Here is a 20,683-nt window from a genome sequence, read left to right on the forward strand (position 1 = left end):
AAGAGAAACATATTTAAAGGAATACCTCTGCTCATTCACTTTTTTTGACTTAAGAATTGTACAGTATATTCCTTTATACATCAGATGAGATTTAAAAGAGGGAAAAAAATCCCTATATGATTCAAAGCATCTATATCTGAGCTCAAGTCAAGAGTGTCCTGGTTCATCAACTCAGATAAAGGGTATGCATCACTAAAAAAATCCAGAAAGATCGGAGGTGAGATTAAAACAGGTATTGGATTTTCAGTAAAAGCCTTGGCAAAGTTTCCTATGGAGACGCTCAGCTTTGTTAGCATCCAACAAGGCTGAGTGTCTCTCAGGAACAGGCAGCAGCTAAACTCATCCTGGTCCCGCTCTGTCAGGAGTGCCTGATGGCCATGAGCAAGGCAGTGACCTTTCTAAAAAGAGATGAGCATGGAGAACTGGTATTGAACTGGGAGGATCAATCACAATGCTTGCCAACTTCACTGCTCTCTGGGAGAGAAGTGTTCCTGGGGCAGGAAAGGCCATTTTCCGTACATAGGACTCTGGCCTCACTCACGCCACAATGTTTTGAACTTAAATAAAAAGTAAGCCCTGGGGGCAGTCAGCTTATATAAAAAGTAAGCCCTGGGGGCAGGCCATTCATTCATAGAGGTGGCTGAACATAAAGATAGCTGCCCAGCAGAGATGATGATGCTTAGAAATTTCTGAGCACGTATATGGAGAGGGTGAGAGCAGTACCGTAGATGATGACTTTATGAGGATGTCAGGGATCCCTAGATGGTAGATGTGCATTGAGACAACTAAAAAATTAGAGTTTTTGATGTGTAAGTGGTTTAAAGATTGGCAGGATCAGAGCTTAGGCCAACAGATTGAAAAAAAAAAAAAGTAGACTCCTGATCTCCACTCCAAAACTATTAGTAGACATCTGGGGTAGATCTGCAGAATCTGCATATCCTCATGCACAAAAGTAAATTTTAAAATGTATCTAATTCAGATCCTTTATTTAACAGATGGAATAATTTTCCACTTTCATCCAGGAGACTCAGGTTCAGTTTCCTGGGTTCAAGCTAACTTGCTGATGTGATGCTACACAGATCTCAGCGCAACTTCCGGATGATGAGGAACTAGAAAAAAAAAAAGATCTGGTGATCTGCTCCTGAACATCAGCCTGTTGAAATCCTGTTGTTCAGAATGGTTCAATTCCTTTGCACACGGTGTCACTGTGAATTGGAGGCTTATGATTGATGATTAATAACACCTTACAAATGAAGCAATTGAGGCCAGAGAGATCACCAAAACAGAGCAAGACTCTGAGGGGTCATTTCATTAGCAATACCTGAACCCCTGCCTTCTCCTTGCCATGGTCTCTCTTCCTTGAGTTTACATTCACATTCATTCATTCATTCAATGTACATTTTAACAAGTGTTTCTTTAGTCCAAGTTCTTTCCTAAATACCAAGGAAACACAGACAAACAAAACCCCCAAATTTGTCATCCAGGTGTCATGTGTGGCCTCTATAAATACAAGTATAAATAGCCTTGCTTCTCCTTACTTTCTAAAAGCCCAGGTGCTTGTTATTAGATTAATGCCTAGAAGTTTTGAAATAAGAATTATTGACAGAACAGACCTACCCCTACTCAAATTAAAAAGACAAATAAGTTTGGGTTGAGCTTCCTCTGGAAAAATAGGTAGAAACAAACATGTTTTCATAGAATGAAGCTTTTGCTAATGTCACCTAATTTCATACTGCTTACTCAGATGTAAGACCATGTCAAGTTTTAATAGTGATGGTCATTAAATATTGAATAATCAGCCAGGCACTAAAAAGGCTATTAGCTGTGCAAACCTGGCCTGAATCCAACAAAGGCAACCTGAGCACACTCACTATTGCTTTCATTTTAAACAAATGTCCTTCTCTTTCATTGTCAGAAGACAACCATGAAATGTCACCAACCGGTGCAGAGGAACCCCCATCTTTATTAAAATGGAGCAGAGAAAGAGGCCAAAAGGAAAGGGAGGGGGAAGAAAAAGAATGAGAAAAGTCCATTCCAATGGGATAAGCCACAGGAAAGGGAGGGAGTGGGGAGGAATCGCTGGGAAAGGCTGGGAAAGGCCAGGATGTTGGAGCAGAGTCCCATCATGACTCCCAGTGGGAGGTTCTGAGCACAGGGCTGATATGAGAATCTCAGACAAAAGGTCAAAGATCTATCACCATTAATTCACCCCTGGTTTGACATGTGTGAGGGACATGGATAAGAAAGAACGGAGTGGCTCTGCCCTTTTACTTGCATTGCAGGGAGCCCAGTGAGAGGCATCATGAAGGATAAGAAAGGGAAGAAATGAGAAAAATGTTTGCTCTGCTGCTTCCTGCCAGCCAGTCAATTCTGATGCACAATGACCCTGTAGAACAGGCTAGAACGGTACCTATGAGTTTCTGAGACTATAATTCGTTATAGGAGTAGAAACCCCATCTTTCTTCTTAGGAAAAAAAGTGTCTAGAAAGGAAATATGAGGTTATTTCAGAGGAACTTCATGGAACTTTAGTTGTCAGAGTAGGAAATTATAGCAATAGTAACATCTATAAAGGGGTGTGGTGTGGTGTTGTGATTCCAGATCAGAATTACTGACTTTTATTTGGGAGACCCAGATCCATTTTCAGCCAACACGCTTTAAGCTTGGACATTTACCTGTTGATATAGTTAAGGTTTATTGTGTCAACCTGGTCGATAAACACATGTGGAATTAATTGAAGAATGGCAAGCTAAATGGCTCCGTGAGCTTCGTCTTTCTAGTTCACGGGTCTCTTACTCTCTGATGGTCGGACCAGGGTGCAGCTGCCTTAGCCAGTTCCCTGCTTCAGGTGGCAAGGTTCACTTTCTGCAAGACATCCCTGAGGAGAAGCCACATGGACCTACCCTGATGCAGCCCTGGGTTCTGGAGCAGCCTTGTGGAGACCCCTGCCAGTGCTGAGATGCTTACACACTCACTGATTCAGCTTTCCTCCTACAGTTGGTGTCATTGAGGAGAATTTTGTAGATCAGTGTTGGACATATGGGCTAATGTTGGACTCGTGGGTTTGGACAGCACTGGGTTTGGATGCTTTCTTAATGTACATTTCTGCTTTATATAAAACTCTTATATACATATGATTTTCTGTGGATTTGTTTCTCTAATCTACCCAAATAACACATCTGTCAATCAGTGTTTGTGTGTTACTCTGATGCAGAACAGGTGTGAGAGGAGATTTAAAACTACAATGCACTAGGAAGAAAGTCCTGGTGATCTACTCCCAGAAATCAGCCAAGGATAACTTCATGGATCACAATGGCCCGATCCATACCAATCATGTGTGTAGTTTGTGAATGGGCAACATTTCATTCTATTATGCAACAAATAACAACATACTATTTTCCCAACAGTTTTATTTTCACATAACACACAGTTCAATCATTCAGTCACATCAAGGGGAGTTGTATAACCACCACCACATCTATCTTAGAGACCCCCACCACCACCACCCACCCATGGCCTTTAAACAGAGTTCTGCAATCACAATCAGTTTTAGTGCTCCCACCCCCTTCCCACCTCCATTGTTTGCTCCTGAAATCCCCCTTCCCTTGCTATCACCCCTCCCCTCACCTGCATTTCCTATAACACCTTGTATCTGTTATTATGCATCCATTCCTCCTGTGCTTCACAGCTGGAAAACCCAACAGTGAAAAACAAATTGCACTAAAGTGGTAAGGAGTTGATCATAATAATATAAAGGCAAAGATACAATGTGTAGGAGAGAGAAGACCCCCATCCACATTAAAAAACCAGGGAAGAATGTTCTGTCATGGGACAACTAAGAGTTCGTTGTACCCAGTACTAATTCAGATCGTGTCTATGGGGAGGACAACTGGACCGGTACTGAGTTCAATCCTGCATATTCAAGATTACAATGGTCTTTGCCTGATAGTAAGGCTGTTCAGGACTCTTGCCTTTGGCTAGAGCGGATCTGCCAGTGGCTCAATCTGATTAGACACTCTACCAATGGGCTTTGGGCTCCTACTGTCTTCCATAGCCTTCTACAAATTGGGTGTTCATAATTTTAGCTCTGATACTTTTCTCTTAACAATATTTGAATTTTGTAATTGTCATCTTTGGATCACAAAAGCTGGTGTGCTTTTTCAGTGTGGACTGAGTTGACTCCTTCTTTGGATGGCTGCTTGTTTGAAGACAAGCCTTTAAGACCCCAGACACTATTTTGATTGATAGCTGGGGCACCATCTAGTTGTTTCCCTAGCGCCCTTATCTTCAGCGATCATTTCATGAAGTTGAATATCAAGCAGGTGCATGATGTAAGAATTAAATATTCTTTAGTTAGAGCTAGGATTTAGTGTGAGCCCAGAACTCATTCCTGGATTTATGCTTTTTAAAAATTTTTTCTGTAACTTAAAAATTAATACATATGTCGTATCATTCCATAATCCAACATGTCACACACAATTGTACAGTTTCATCCATAATCATTCTCCAGATTATTGGATTCTTAACATAATTACCTTCTTATCTCCTCCACCCTCTAGATCACCCCTGTCCCCAAACCTTTATTATGTTTTCTTTCCCTATAGGCTCGATGCCCCTGGATTTCATTTACTGAAAAACAGAGAAATAAATAACACATCTTCAGGAGGGTGAGCTCCAATGGTGATGCACCTCTAAGATACACCCTAATATACACAAGCATAAGCAAAATATAACAGAATGCCCATCACAAGATTTTAGGAACAGAACGTCTCTTAATATTGCATACAGGATGTTGATGTAGAACGATCTCATTTGTCCACTCACCAGCAGTCCACCACTCTTGGTACAGCTGTCTTTGACTTCCTCAGACACCATGGGTTTTCTGGCTTAAGTCCTCAGGTTACAAATGTGTCTGAGGCCCAGTTCACCCAGTAGGGTTCCCATGTGCAGTCTGACCAATACAACGTCTGGAGCATGCTGTGTGCCTCGACAATGTAGGATTCAGTGTCCCTGTGCTCTAAGGCAGCTGGCCTGGGTTCCTGGAATACCCCCAGATGCCCTAGGTCAATTTTGCCCACCCACTGCAGGTCATTAAAGACCCTCCATACCTAATTATCCCAAGAGCACCCTACGTCTCTCCTCACCCTACCTGGCTGTCAGCCCTATCTTCCCTCCTCCCAACAGACATTCACCTATGGTTGCCCAAACTTTGCTGTTCCCTCTCCCCTCTCCTGTGCTGCCCATCCCATTAGAAAGCCTCATCGTTCTTTGGGCCACCTCCCTCTCCTGGGGACCTCACCCCAGATCCACATGGCTACCATTCAACAGAGAGCATTCCTCGCTCACCCCCAAACATTTGATCCCAGGTATCATGAGGTGCCCTCCAGCCTGGTGGCCTACACTATATACACTTACCTGAAGTAGATGGTGTGTGGTTCATGGCACTAGTCCGGCTCTTTATCAGGCTGGCTGGTCCCCAGCCAGAAGACTGAATGCATGGCAAGCTTGAGCTTGTGCCCATTCTGCTGCTAGAACACTGTATTTTTAAAATGGTTTTACAGCTATTTGTTACCTGGTTACTTTCTCTCAAGGTCATCTGTCTTTAGCAGCTGCCTTCAATTTTTGGATGCCAAAGTCTCTTGATATCCCTGGAATTAACAGTATCTTGTTCCTTCCCTACCACCTCTACACTGTTTTGTTTCTCATAGTAGCTGTTAAGTGCCAGCACATGAATTTTGACTCATAGCAATCCTATATGACCCAGCAGAACATCCCCATAGTGTTTTCTCAGCTATAATCTTTACAGAGCAGATTACCAAGTCTTTCTTCCTCAATATACTGGGTACATTCAAACCACCAGCCTTTTGGTTATCAGTCAAACACCTAGAAATTGTGCTTCTTTGTGTCTCATTGGCAGATGTCATTGAAGGGCTGTACAAGCACAGGGAAGGAGGCTAACCCTGGTCACATGCTGATTTGCTTAATAAAGTTGGATATGTCTCTCCCCACCACATGCACCATAAATACTGACACGGGCATTTTGAAGAAAGAATCCCAAAATGTCCCTAGGAAATCTGTCACACAGTCTTGGTTTTTGTATGAAATCATCAATATTCAGATGAAATTGGCACATGTTAAGTAGTAAATATATGTTCCCGTGTCACACTGTGTCCCTCTCAGTGTGGCAGAAAAAAAACGCAAAAGTCACCATCAATAAAGACCCAAGGAACAAAAGAAACCTGAATTATAAGAAGAACCTAAAGATCAGTGAACTATGAAGCCAATTGCTTAAATGTTTCAAGGTAGAATGAAATTTCCCTTTCACTCCACATTGTCTCTGACTGCCTAGAGCATCCCAGGATGTCTTAATACTGACTGGCAGGTTTTGCTTGAACACACGGTCCCATTTCCTGTAGGAATGTGGATGTCACTGGGGTGTGTCATATCTTACTCACACATAGGGTTTTGCAACTCTCTCATCTCCTGCCACCATTAGAACGATTAATGGCAATTTCTTTTGATAATTGTCACAAAATTCTGTGCCTAAAGCTAAGATGTTTCTTTGTGTTTCCCCATTTTAAGTGACCCTACTAATGATCTTTCTCTACTTGAAATAATTGAATAATCTAAAACTGAGAAATAAGCATTTTTCTTTGCTAGTTGTATTTCCTTCATCCCCTCTAGTAGCCCCAGGAGATCACAAGCACTTTCCATAGGGCAATATGAGCAGTTAATGACTCATGCATGTTCTAGGGCTTAGAGTTACCTAATTATCAAAAACCAATATTTTACAGAAGTCAGTTTTACTTTCAAGTTCATAACACACAGTAATAATCCAAAGCTGAATTGTATGCAAGTATCCACAATTCACAACTTTCCCATTTCCTTTTCTCTGAGCTAAATCTCAAGTCATTGAAAAAGCACCAATTTCATTTGTTTCATCCGGATGGATTAGTGTCCTGACAGTTCAGTTCACACATCACATCTTAAAGTGGTCATAAAAATATTTTTGAGCTTTTAGTAAAATATACACTGGATTAATAAAAATAATATTAGCATATTTTCTATGAAGTCTATTCACAGCAGTACTGGTCACTAGCGAAATGGGAATTTTTAAAAGAAACCAATCATCCTTTTAATTTAAGTAATGACACAGCCCAAGATTATATATTTTTTGATAAACAGACATTGAATATAATTATACTACTATGATGTCAAGAATTTGCACAGAGAACTAACATGCAAATGATACACACTGGTGTTTTAAGAACTCCAGTATGTACTTCTGTTTTTATGCCAATAGCTTGAAAATTGGCACAAATCCCAACATATGAGATAGAACTTAAACTTGGTGTTGAAAGTCTTGGTTTTAATTTAGACTCCATGTTTCCCAACTTATGTAACTTGAGCATAAGCTGTTTTGTTAAAGTTACCTAAACTTGTAAGTGCATCTTTCTTATCTGTAAAATGGAAATAAAGTTTCTTTTTGTTTTATCCAGAAAGCTGATGAAAAAAGAGGAAGATATATTTAGAGTGATTTGCACTTGGTTATTACTCAGCAAACAAGTTGTGATGGTGTAATAGTTTACTCCCTGAGCTGCTAACTGCAAGGTCATCAGTTAGAAACCACCAGCTACTCCATGGGAGAAAGACAAGGCTTGCTACTCCCTATAGTCTGCCCTATATGGTTGTTATGAGTCAGAATTGACTCGATGGAAGTGAAGTTTTTTGTTTTGTTGAATTACTCAATAAATTTAGGCATCTCCAAACACATGATTAGAATCTTTAATATTTACTGTAAGCGTAAATAAAGAAATTAATACGATTATTATTATTATTTCCGTCATCCAAATCTCAGATTATTATACTTTGATGTCTTTTGTGTTACAGTGAAGCTGGAAACTAGACCACCAATATTTTAAATGCCAATAGGGTCACCCATGGTGATTTAATTGAAACTCTCAGACTGAGTAAGAAAGACTGGGAAGAAAGGTATCGCAAACTACTTCCAAAAACAAGCCAATGAAAGCATGATAGATCACAGCAGGATACTGTCCATAATAGTGCTATATGATAAGGCCTAGCAATTAGTAGGCACTCCGAATAAAGTTGCCACAACAATAAACTTAAACATGCCTATGATCTTGGTATGATCTTGGCACAGGGCTGGGCACCATTTAATTCTGTTATACAGATATAACTTGACAGGAAATGACAGCAGTCATTTATCAGTGATTAAAACCAGCTTCAGAAAAGTAATTTGTCCAATGGCAGATAGCCTCAGAGTTTTCTATTAGTTGAGACCACACCTGAGTTGCAGAAATCGACCAAGGGAATTAATTACAAAATTAGTGGGCAGAAATGCCATAAGTCCCATTGTCAAATCACTGACAATTAATCTGCTACAGAGTAATAGCTATGAAATTGGGAATGTGTCCCCAAATACACTTCCAAACTCAAAAAAATTGGGGCTAGATGATATTCTGACAGCCAGCTTTCCCACATAAGTACTTGCTACTCCAAGTCTTTGTCAAAATTAAGAATTATGATTGTGTGAGGACACACGTGGAAACTCCATAGCTCAGACCTTCCTGAGAAATACCATTGCATATTAGAGTGCCCACACATTTGAGTATATACTGTCATCCTTCCAATCCCAGGAGCCTTGGTTGTGCTGATGGGTAAATGTTGAGCTGCTAATTTCAAGATTAGTGGTTCAAACCCATGAACACCTACACATGAGCAAGATGAAACTGTCTACTCCCATAAAAATTTAAAGCCTCGTCCTACTTCAAAACTACCTATACCCTTGGACTTGCGACTGAAATACACCAATGGGTGAGGATGCAAGGGATGATCAACCCAATACTGTGGAAATGGCAGTCCTTGAACCTTGGGTAGGACCTCTGGCTTAATGAATTTTCAGTGAAAGGAGACCCAGACCCACCACATATATAGTATATCAATGTTTCCCTTACATTAATATGACAATTTTTCATCTGAGAGGCACGGGTCTGCCCTTGCAAGAAATGATGCAGCACATTTTCCCTAGCACCAACCCCCATGCTCAATGTAAACAGAGATAAATCAATTAAGAAATCAATCTGTACAAAGCAACAACTCATTATTACAGCTCACAGTTGGACTATACTTGCATAAATTGTTCATATCAATACTACTTTAAATTCTATGTCATTGGATAAATTATTGATGTCATTAATGCAATTGCCTTATACCCTAAGGCAGTGGTTCTCAACCTTCCTAATGCCGTGACCCTTGAATACAGTTCATGTTGTGGTGACCCAACCATAAAATTATTTTCATTGATAGTTCATAACTGTAATTTTGCTACTTTTGTGAATTGGGTGACCCCTGTGAAAGGGGCATTTGACCCCCAAAGGGGTCGCGACTCACAGGTTGAGAATTGCTGCCTAAAGGGGATAATTGACAATGTTTTCCTTTTATTGCTTCTTTTGTTTTGTGCAGAATTTTATATTTTATTTGTTTTTATTTTGCTATTGTTCTTGTTGGTTCTGCTTTTTGTTTTTGTCATAATATGACCATCAAAGTAAATCAGAGTCGTCATAACCTGGGGACAGGCAGATGGATTCTAGTCTCCCACATAATTCTAACCCCAGTCCAAAAGTAGTTAGTTCTAATAGCATAACCCTGCTTGATACTCCCTTTCATGAAAAGAACACTGAAGATACGGGTGCTACAGCAAAGGGTGGTGAAGAAAGCAGATGATGTCCACCTATCAATTGGAATAATTTCTGGGATCTTAAAGGCTGTACTTAAAAAAAAGCATCCATCTAAGTGAGGCATCAACAAAGTCCACATGGAAGAAGTACACTAGAACTTAATTGTGAACTTAATTTGTAGAAGGCTTCAAAAGACAAGGGAGGGTGGGTGGAAGGTAGGGGGACAACCTAAAATCCATCTGCAGAGTATCTGGTCAGACTGGGCCTCTGGGAGCTCCCCTCTAGTCACAGGAGAGGGACTCAGCTTTACTATTAGACAGAGATTATTGCAAACTTGATTATGGTGGTTCAAACCATTGCACAATGTGATAATTGGTCACTTGACCTCCCTCTTTACCCAACCCGAATTTGCTCTATATTCAAATATTTCTTGATTGTTCCATGGCAGAAATTTCTGATCTGGCTTTTAAAAATGCTATTGTCAGTCTTTTGTTTCATTTTCTTATTTCTGTTTTATTTTGGTTTTTATTGTTTCTGTTAGGTCTCCCAGTTTAGGAAGCACAGAAGGAGTGAACGCATAGAGACAATAACTGAGGCAATGGTTTATAAGGAACAGAGGATGGGGGTAGGTGGAGGAGGGTAACTGCCAAGCAGTCAGCAGATGCAAGAGAGGGTAGAGAGCATTAGAACTGACTGTGATGGTGTGGGAAGGGGGAGGAAGCATTTGAGCGGATTGTGATTCTGTATGTACAACTCTTTATAGAAGTGGTTTAACTATAGAAGTGTATGATATGTGATATATATCAAGAAAACCAAGAAAATTGAACTTGACAATTGAAATTGTCCGTGAGTCTGCTGGTTTTGTTATCTCCTCACTAAGCTCTTGTATTTCTCTTTGGTGAATGGACTTGACTTCAAACAGCATTCTGAAAATTTCTTTTTTGTGGCAGATCAATGCCTGCCTCTTCTATGTGCGTTGTTAGGTTCAGGACATCTTCTGTCATTGCCTTTATTTCTTCCTGTTTTTTTCATTGCGGTTGGTGGGACTGATTGCTGTTTGTGTTGCGTTATTTTAGAGGAGTCAGGTTCCATTTTCCAGGAAGTCAAAGAGCACTGGCTCTCTCTGGGAGACTCATAGAATGCATTTTCAAACTGCTTGCAGCTAATTTCTCTATGTAATTAACCTACCATTTTATTCTCCTGTGGCTTCACTCTCAATGGGAGTGCCCCAGAAGGCTTGTGGGTTGCCTGCTTTGGTGTAGAATACCGTGAATGGTGGGTGGAATTGCCCTGGTTAGGTAGATCACTGCAGATGTTGGGCAGAGGTCCCTGAAGAAGCATGGAATATTGTTGAGTGTTGGCCGAGCTGCTTTAGGCCATGTGAGGCACTAAGGTAGGCGGTAGAAATTTATCTTAGTAACGTGGGCCCACAGAGGACAAATAGGAGCTCCCCCAGCCACACATGAAGGAATTCCCTTGAAGAACTTAGGCAGAATATTCCCCGGTGGACGGTGGGGTGGGCTTGTCCTAGCCTTGGGCTATGCTGCACAGGGTATTGCTCACCTAACTGGATGGACGGCAGCGTAAATGCCCTAGGCTAAGGGGAGTGGTCTGGATGTCAGCTGTGGCATGTGAGAGAACAGGGAAGAGACAAAGAGGGGGGTGTGAAACTAGGCCACTGTAAGGGGGGGAATAAAGAGAAGAGAGGGAAACAAAAGTAACAGTATAGCTGAGCCCTCATCCCTGCCTGTGGGGCTGCAAGAGTTTAATCCCTGCACCTCAGGTGGTGTCAAACTGGCTCTGTTGAGATAAAGCCCTGTGCTGGCTCCAAGGAGTCCCTCTGGCATGCTATTCAGGCCCCATCTTCCCAGAAGTCCATTGAAAAACAGATTTTTAATGTAATGAATTTCTTTAATATTTTAACCACAATTTAACAAACTTAGATTCCATGATAGATCACTCTTCTTGCATCCTGATAAACATTCTCTGTTGCTTCTCTATCCATTGTATTTGCTATGAGAAAACCTCGTTGGCTCAACCAACAGAATTGACTCCACATCTTCAGAGATGTTTAATGTAACAAAAGAACACATCTGTACTCACAACTCCTATTGTAAATTTTTTATCACAGATGTTATCACAATATTTTTATCATGTGCAATACCATCCAACCATCTTGCTACATTTCCCATGAATGTGCCTTCTTCTACTGTTTGAATTATTACTGCACACATTGCTATTTCTCCACAAAGCACCAATATCCACCATTCTGCAGCTGATGACATTATCTCCTAGCTCTTTAAGGAACAGAAACAACCAAGTGGAGGCTTATTTACCTTGAAATCCTCAGTAAACTTACCAATATATTAACATCTTTGAATGCTGTGCTGTGTAGGGTACTTCACTTCAAGTGTAAGATGTCTGCCTGTGCTCTCAAACATATCCAAAAGAAAAGCAAGGATACTTATTCATAATTTTCACATTCACATCATGTCTCAGGTAGTACAATATGTAGTGATTTAGTTGTAAAAGCTTTCTTCTATCCTATAAATAGCAAACTTTTCTTTTATTAGGAATATCACTAAGAAAACAGGAATTAAATTCTCTGGAACTCTTTTTAAATGACTATGCTTTCTCCTCATCCTGATATCAAACAAATACTCTGTAGTAACTACATTTTTTAATACATTGTTTTTATAAATTCTAGGTTCTCAAAGCACCCTCATCTATTTTCCAGTCACCTCATTCTTGGGGAGGGAGCAACATTTCCCTTTTTCTTTGGAAAATAACGCACATTTACCATTTTCCCCAAAGTTTTCCAGTAGAACTTAAATGGAGTAGCATGCACATTCAGGTGTGAAATTATTTTTCATAAGTTAATTTCCTTTCAATCATTTTAAAGTGATTCAAAATACTCATACTGCCAAATCTAAAGGAGATTGCCTCTCATCCCCAAGAGGCATTCTTGCCCTTCTTCTAATTTCTATGGTTGTATCTTCAGGTTCCAATGTGAAGTTAGGCCAAGCTAGGGGCCAACTCTAGTAAATTGCACCTATGAAAAGGGCTTCCCTTTGACTAGTTTACCTATTCATATTACAGTCTGACAACACCACTATTCTCTTTCATTGTCCCACCACCTGATATATTGCTAAAGGTTTAAGTAGCTGGAATCTGATATGATACTCTTAAACTATTGACCTCTGTCTTATTAATATGTTAGAAAATCTTCCATCCCTGTCTCTTTTGATTCTCCTTTCTCTCTCAGTAAGTATCACAAAAGTCAAGTATAAAGATTGTCTTCAAATAATTTTTTTTCAAAATAATCCAAACCCACTGTGAATCCTGACTTATACTGACCCCACTGGACACAGAAGAACTGCCCCATAGGGTTTCTGAAACTGTAAATCTGTATGGAAGCTTAATGCTACATCTTTTCCTGAGGAGTAGCTGTGGGTTGAAAATGTTGGCCTTTCAGTTAGCAGCCATAAATGCCTAAATCGAGGAACACATAGGTTGGAGCTCAGGTGGTTTAGTGGTAGAATTCTTACCTTCTTTTAAGGAATCCTAGATTTTGAATTGAATTGTGTCCCCCTAAAATTTTTTGTTGTAAATTCTAACTTTTATACTTATCAAGCAATTTGGGAATGAGGTTTCTTTGTTATGTTAATGAGGGTGTATTGGTGTAGGGTATGTGTTAATCAATATATTTGGAGACATGAAAGAACAGATTATAAAAAGCAAGCAAGCAGAAGTAGAGGGGAAATATGAGATGCCAGGCCACATGAGATCTCCAGGGAAGCAAAACATCAAAACACAGTTTCAAAGAGCAAAGGGCCTTCCACCAGAGCTGACAGAGAGAGAAAACCTTTCCTCAGAGGCAGTGGCTTGGATTCTAAACTTTTAGAATCCTAACCTGCAAGAAAATAATTTTATGTTAAAGCCACCCATTTGAGATATTTCCATAATAGAGGCAACAGATAGCTAAGACTACAGTTTTCAGTTCATGGTCAATGCATCTCAATCATAGTAGCCACCACTTATCTGTCAGAGGATGTTTTGTGTTATAATGATGCTGAGTTGGTTGTAACTGAATTTTCACATTAAAACAAATGAGGAAGAGAGGCCTTGCAATACACTTTTGAATATGTCAATGAAAGACCTATAGGTCTTAAAATTTGATTCTATTGTACATAGGGTCACTAAAGGCACATTACATAATAGGAAAAATAAGCATGTGCTTATTGACTTGTTTCATAGTGGTTTCAAAGATGAGTTGAAAAACATGTGAAACTGTTCACTACAGACTAATAAATAAGGAAAAATAAACCCATGCTTATCTCACTTTCTGGGTACTTCACTTCTGCGAAGGACTGTGAATGTGAAAATTTTGTAGGACAATGCTGTGGGGAGGGGAGAAAAACACATGCTGGCTGACATACCTAGAAGAAGAATCATCACATAATTGATGTAGTTTTTTTAAAATGAAATTATTCATTGCATATTAGTAAGTAAGCACAAGCACAAGTAAGCCTGTGTTTATCTTGCTTTTGAGTAATCTAACATGGGGGATCACCATGAGTCTGGGGACAATTCACTGGCAGCTAAAACAACAAAACCTTTTTTAAATAAAAGGGACACAAATAATGTAGTAGCACTCATCTAACTCTCAGTATTTCTAACTATTTTCACATCAGTCAAAACAAAACACAAATTTAAATCCCAATATTTTATGTTATTAAATCAGAGATGTGCATGACAACTAACACTTCTGTGGTGGTAGTGTGTACTAGATAGTCACCTTGGGATGAGCTCATAACCAGATACAAACTATCTCATGAACACACTGAAGGAAGGTGTCAAAAAAAAAAACCAAAGTAGGGAAAATTCACATTGTTGCTGGACACCCACTCATTTCTTCTTTCACATCCCATGCTGTTTCTTCCTCCCTCTCAGTCTCACTTTTGAATTTCCAGTAAATGGTATATAATTAGAAGAGGTCAAATGGCTTGTACTACATTAGTAAACTCCCTCCGTTTTTTTTATTCTTTGCTAAAAGGAACTTCCTATTTACTGTGCATTTCACAGCTCCTCTGTCTTGGTAAATAAATCTGGTTGTTGTCTGATGGTACGTACATTATAATGCCATTGTTCCTGAGAATAAAGGTACTCCAAGGTAATTAAATAAGAGCTGGATAGGTTTCTAGAAAAAGAATAAATAAACAGCCCATGGCTGTTTCTTTCTGATGATATATGAACTTCTTCTCAAGAAATGATTGATAATTGATTCAGTTGACCTCTCTCTAGACTGAACCTGAATTTTTTCTTGGTGCAATGTTCTCTTTCTTTTTCCATGACAAAAATTCCTTCCCTGGCTTTTTAAATATTGAGGAGGTCTTTTTCTTTCTTGCCCATTGTTGCTACTTTATCTATATTACTACTGTTTTATTCTTATCACTTCATTTTGATTTGGTTCTTTATTGCTTCTATTGGGTCTAGCAGTTTATGAAACACAGAAGGAGTGGCTACATAGAGATAATAACTGATGTAAGGATTTGTAGAAGAGTATATAGAAGTGGGTAGTGGGGAGATGGGGAGGGTGAGGTGATTTGGGGAGCAAACAGTGAAGGTGGCGGGGTGGGGGAGAGAGCAATAGAACTGAATGTGATTACACAACTCATTTTAAACATCAATTAAAATGGAAGGGGAAAAAAGAAAGAACTTTTTCTGAAATTGTGGTAATGATTGTACAGTTCTTCTTGACATGATTGAACGATTATATTATATGATGTGGATTACATAGCAATAAAATTGGTGGTGGAAAGAATACTTTAATATGACAACTTAAGCTTTAGTGGGTTTTGTTTTCTCCAGTTCTTTCAACTTGAGAAATTCTGGGCCTGCTCTTTCTTCCTTTTGGTTTCCTAATTCCAAGTCTTTGCACATTTCATTGCAATGCTTTGTCTTCTCAAAAAGCCCTTTTAAATTTCTGTTAAAATATTTTACTTCATCTTCTCCTGGCCATGTTCTGACTGATGATATTGGGCTTCTCTATCACCTCTTTTCACAAGTATAGTCAATTGGATTCCTATATATATGCTATTCAGAAAGATCCATGTATACTGTTACTGTCTCAAGAGGTATTATATGATCAAGAACCAGTTTTATTGAAGGAAGAAGTCTAAGCTGAACTGGAGGCATTGACAAAAAACAAGACACCAGTAATTGACAGAGTACCAACTGAAATGCTTCAACAAATGGATACAGTACTTGGCATCAATCTATGCTAAGATTTGGAAGGCAGTTTCATGGCTAACCGAGTGAAACCAATCCATATTTGCATTATTTCCCAGAAAGGTAATCCAACAGAATGTCAAAATTATTGAACAATATAGTTACTTGACCACACCTAATAACAATAACAACAGAACTAATATCACATTCAAGTAAAAATTGGCAGAAGAAAAATTGATTGGACACTGCCAGAAATTCAAACTAGATTCAGAAAAGGATGTCGATCAAGCTATGTCATATCTGACATCAGATGGTCTTGACTGAAAGCAGAAAATAACAGGAAGATATTTACTTGTGTTTTGTTAACTATGCAAAGGTATGTGATTGTTCAGATCATAACAAATTATAGATAACATTTTGAAGAATGTGGAATACGGAATACAGAATACTTAATTGTACTCCTTCAGAACTTCTTCACAAAACAATTGGTTGAAACTAAGAGGATATTGAATAGATCAAAAATAAGAAAGGTGTGAAAAATAGGAAAGGTGTGTGTGTCAAAGCTGTATACTTTCACCATATTCATTCAATCTGTAAGCTAACCAAATTTTCTGAGACTCTTGACTATATCGACAAGAACAAGGCCTTGGGACTGAAGGAGAGCTTACTAACAACCTCAATATTCAGAGGACACAACCTTGTTTGTTGAGCTCAAAGAAGACTTGAAGCAATTGCTAATGAAGGTCAAAGACCCCAACCTTTTGTCTGGACTACACTTCAATGTAAAAATAAAAACAAAGTCTTCACAACTGGACCAATAAACAACAAAGTATAAATGGGGGAAAAATGAAGTTGTCCAGGATTTTGTTTTACTTGTATCTACATGCAGTACCTTTGGAACCAAGATATCAAGTAATCCATTGCACTGGGCAACTCTTCTGTATAAGACCTCTTTTTTATGTATTGAAGAGCAAGGAGGTCACTTTGAGGACTAAGTTATGCATGACCCAAACTATGGTATTTTCAATTGCTTCATATGCATGGGAGAGATGGACAGTGAATAAAGAAGATGAGAGAAAAATTGATATCTTTGAGTTATGGTGTTGGTTGAGGAATATTGAATATACTATCGACTGCTATAACAATGAACACATCTGTCTTGGAAGCAGTATAGTCTTAAGACTCCTTAACATTGAGAATAGTAAGATTTAATCTTAAGTAATTTGGGCATGTCATCAGGATGAACCAGTCCCTGGAAAAGGACATTATGGTTGGTAAAATAGGGGGTCAGTTAAAAGGAGGAGGATATTTAGCCAGATGGATTGGCACAGTGGCTGTAACAATGGCCTCAGGCATAGCAGTGATTATGAGGGCTAATATTGAGCTTATGGGCTTGGACAGCACTGGGTTGGGATGTACACTTACACTTTATATAAAACTCTCTTATACATATGAATTTCTGTGGATTTGTTTCCCTAGTTTACCCAGGACTAACACAGAGTGTCTATGAATTTGTTTCTTTAGTCAACTCAGACTAACACAAGCTCCTCCTTCCCCTTCTTCCTCCCCCGCTTCCTGTACCCCCAGGCAATCGTTACTCCAGTTGCTGTTCCTGAAGGTTTATCTATCTTATCTTTCATGCATGGAATGTTCTTAATTATACAAATGAACATACACAGGTCTAACAAGAATAATTAGGTAAAGCAAAGACCATCATCATAAGGGGAGGAAATATTAAAGAACTAGAGGATAGTTATGTAACATCAGTGTTATGCTGCTCCCTATATTTATCATTCTTTCTGTGTGGCCCTTCTGTGAGGGACTGCCACATTATCTTACAGGTGGATTTTGGGTCTCTATTTTGTCTACTCTCCACATCAATTTTATTGCTTGTTTTCGAACTTCTGATACCTATCCTTGTCGATACCTCATGATCACACTGGCTGGTGTGATTCTTCCATGTGAACTTTGTTACTTCTCTGCTAGATGGCTTCTTGTTTAGCTTCAAGCCTTAAGATCCCAGCCACTATCTATTTTAATAGTTGGATACCATCAGCTTTGTTCACCACATTTGCTTATGTACCCATTGTGTCCAGTGATTGTGTTGGTAAGGTGAGTATCATTCACTGCCACATTATCAGAACAAACCATTCTTGTACTGAGGTGAGATTTAAGTAGAGGCCATCTGCTTCCTTGTTGCATTTATGTATATATATACATACATAGACACATACACCTATCTTTATATATTTATATATATACTTATCTATAGATATAATTTTTGCTTTCTTCTTCTTTCCTATTTTCTTTTGCTACTGCTTTCTACATGTTATTTGCACTTACTATGGATAACCCTACAAAATAAGCCACATATATACAGATATTAACAAAAATACAAAATTATTTCTAAGCACAAAAAGAGTCCTGATAGTGTAGTGGTTTCCATATTGGACTTTTAATCCCAAGGTCCACAGTGCAAACTCACCAGTCACTCCTTGGGAAAAGAATCAGAGCAGCTGCTCATATAAAAGTTAACAGTCTCAAAAATCCACAGTGGCTGTTCTTTGGGGGTTTGTCCTATTTTGTCCTATAGGGTAACTATGAGTCAGAATCAACTTGATATCAATGGGTTTGTTGGGTACTGAATTGAATGCACAAGCTAAAAAATGAAATTTCCATTCAATTAAATATCCACAATTCAATCAAACAAGCAACACTGTAAGATGTATTTAAATCACACTTTTTGGGTTTATGCTATACTGGTGTAGTATAAATGGCTTTCCTTGGGATTCACTACCCAACCTTCACAATTCCTTGTTATTTCAAGTTGAATAAAATTATTTATATACATGTGAGATAGTTAAAGTTTATTGTGCCAACCTGGCCGATAAACACATGTGGGGTTAATTGAAGGGTGGAGAGATAAATGGCTCAGTGAGCTTAGCCTTTCGAGTTCTTGGGCATCTTGCTTTCTGATGGTCAGACAAGGGTGCAGCTGCCTTAGCCAGTTCTCTGCTTCAGCTGGCAAGGTTCACTTCCTGCAAGACATCCCCAAGGATAAGCCACATGAACCTACCCTGATGCAGCCCTGGGTGCTGGAGCAGCCGTGTGGAGAGCCCTGCCAGTGCTGAGATGTTTACACATTCACTGACTCAGCTTTCCTCCTGCAGTCGTCATCATTGCATGTGTTTTGTAAGATGGAGGAGGATTTTGTGGATTGGTAGACATATGGGCTAATGAACTTGTGGGCTTGGGTAGCACTGGGTTTGGATGTTATCTTGATGTGCATTTACACTTTATATAAAACTCTCTCTTATATATATGATTTGCTGTGGATTTGTTTCTTTAATGTACCCAGATTAACACATCATGCTAAAGCCTATAAACCCATACCATCTGGCCAATTTTAGCACTTAGTAACCCAATGGTGTTGTTGTTGTGAGGTGTCACCATCTGTTTCAATCCATAGCTTTCCTGTGTACAACTGGATAACATATCTCCCATTCCTGTGTCATACTCACAATTACCACCATGTCAATCCACCTCATTGAGGGATTTTCTCGTTTTCAATGCCCCTCTCTTTTACCAAGCATGATAGCCTTCTCCAGGTACTCGTCTCTCCTGAGAATATGTCCCAAGGATGTGAGACAAAGTCTTGCCCTCCTTGTCTCTAAGGAGCAGTCTGGCTATACTTCTTCCAAGACAGAGTGGTTGGCTCTTCAGGCAATTCATGGTTTTCTCAATATTCTTCAATAGCGCTACAATTCAAATCCACTGATTTTGCATTGTCTTTCTAATTCAGTGTCTGACTTTCACATGCATATGATGACATCAAAAATGCCATGACTTGGGTCCGATTCACTTAAGTCCTGAACATAAAATCCTGGGTTTTCAACACTTTAGTGTACAGAAGTTTTGCCTAATGCAATGCATCATTTTATCTCTTGACTGCTGCTTCCATGAGCTTTGATTGTGGATCCAAGCAAAAGAAATCCTTGCCAACTTCAATCTTTTCTCCATCTTTATCATGTTACCTTTTGGTCCAGTTGTGAGTATTTTGATGCTGTTTCCTTTTATTTATTTTTTATTGTTTTTACATAATGAAGGCTGAAGCCCTTGATTTTCATCAACAAGTGCTTCAAGTTCTACTGACTTTTAGCAAACAAGTTTGTGTCATTTACAGATCATAGGTCTTTCTCCGATCTTGATTCCATGTTTTTCTTCTTACAGTCCAGCTTCTTGGATTATATACTCACAATACAGATTGAATAAGTATGTTTTAGGATACAACTTTGTCACACACCTTTTTGGATTCCCTTTTTCTGTTCACATGCACTTGATTCATGTACAGTTTCTTCATCACCACAATTAGGGTTCTAGAATTCCCATTCTTCTCAAAGCTATTCATAGTTTGTTGTGGCCCACACAATCCAAAGCCTTTACAAGTCAATAAAATGCAAGTAAACACCTTTCTAGTATGCTTTGCTTCCAGCCAAGATCCAGCTGACTTCAGCAATGATTTACATTGTTCCATATTTCTTGTGAATCTGGCCTAAATTTCTGACACCTCCCTGTCAATATACTGCTGCAACCATTGATGGATGATCTTCAGTAAAATTTTACTTGTATGCAATCTTAATGATACTATTCTAAAATTTGAACATTCTTTTGAATCACTTTAATTTGGAATGGGTACAAATATGAATCTCTTCCAGCCAGTTGACAAGGTAGCTGTCTTCTAAATTTCTTGACA

Source organism: Echinops telfairi, unplaced genomic scaffold (assembly GCF_000313985.2).
Source record: "Echinops telfairi isolate 266 unplaced genomic scaffold, ASM31398v2 ScPeMD7_49;HRSCAF=173, whole genome shotgun sequence".
Classification (NCBI taxonomy): Eukaryota; Metazoa; Chordata; class Mammalia; order Afrosoricida; family Tenrecidae; genus Echinops; species Echinops telfairi.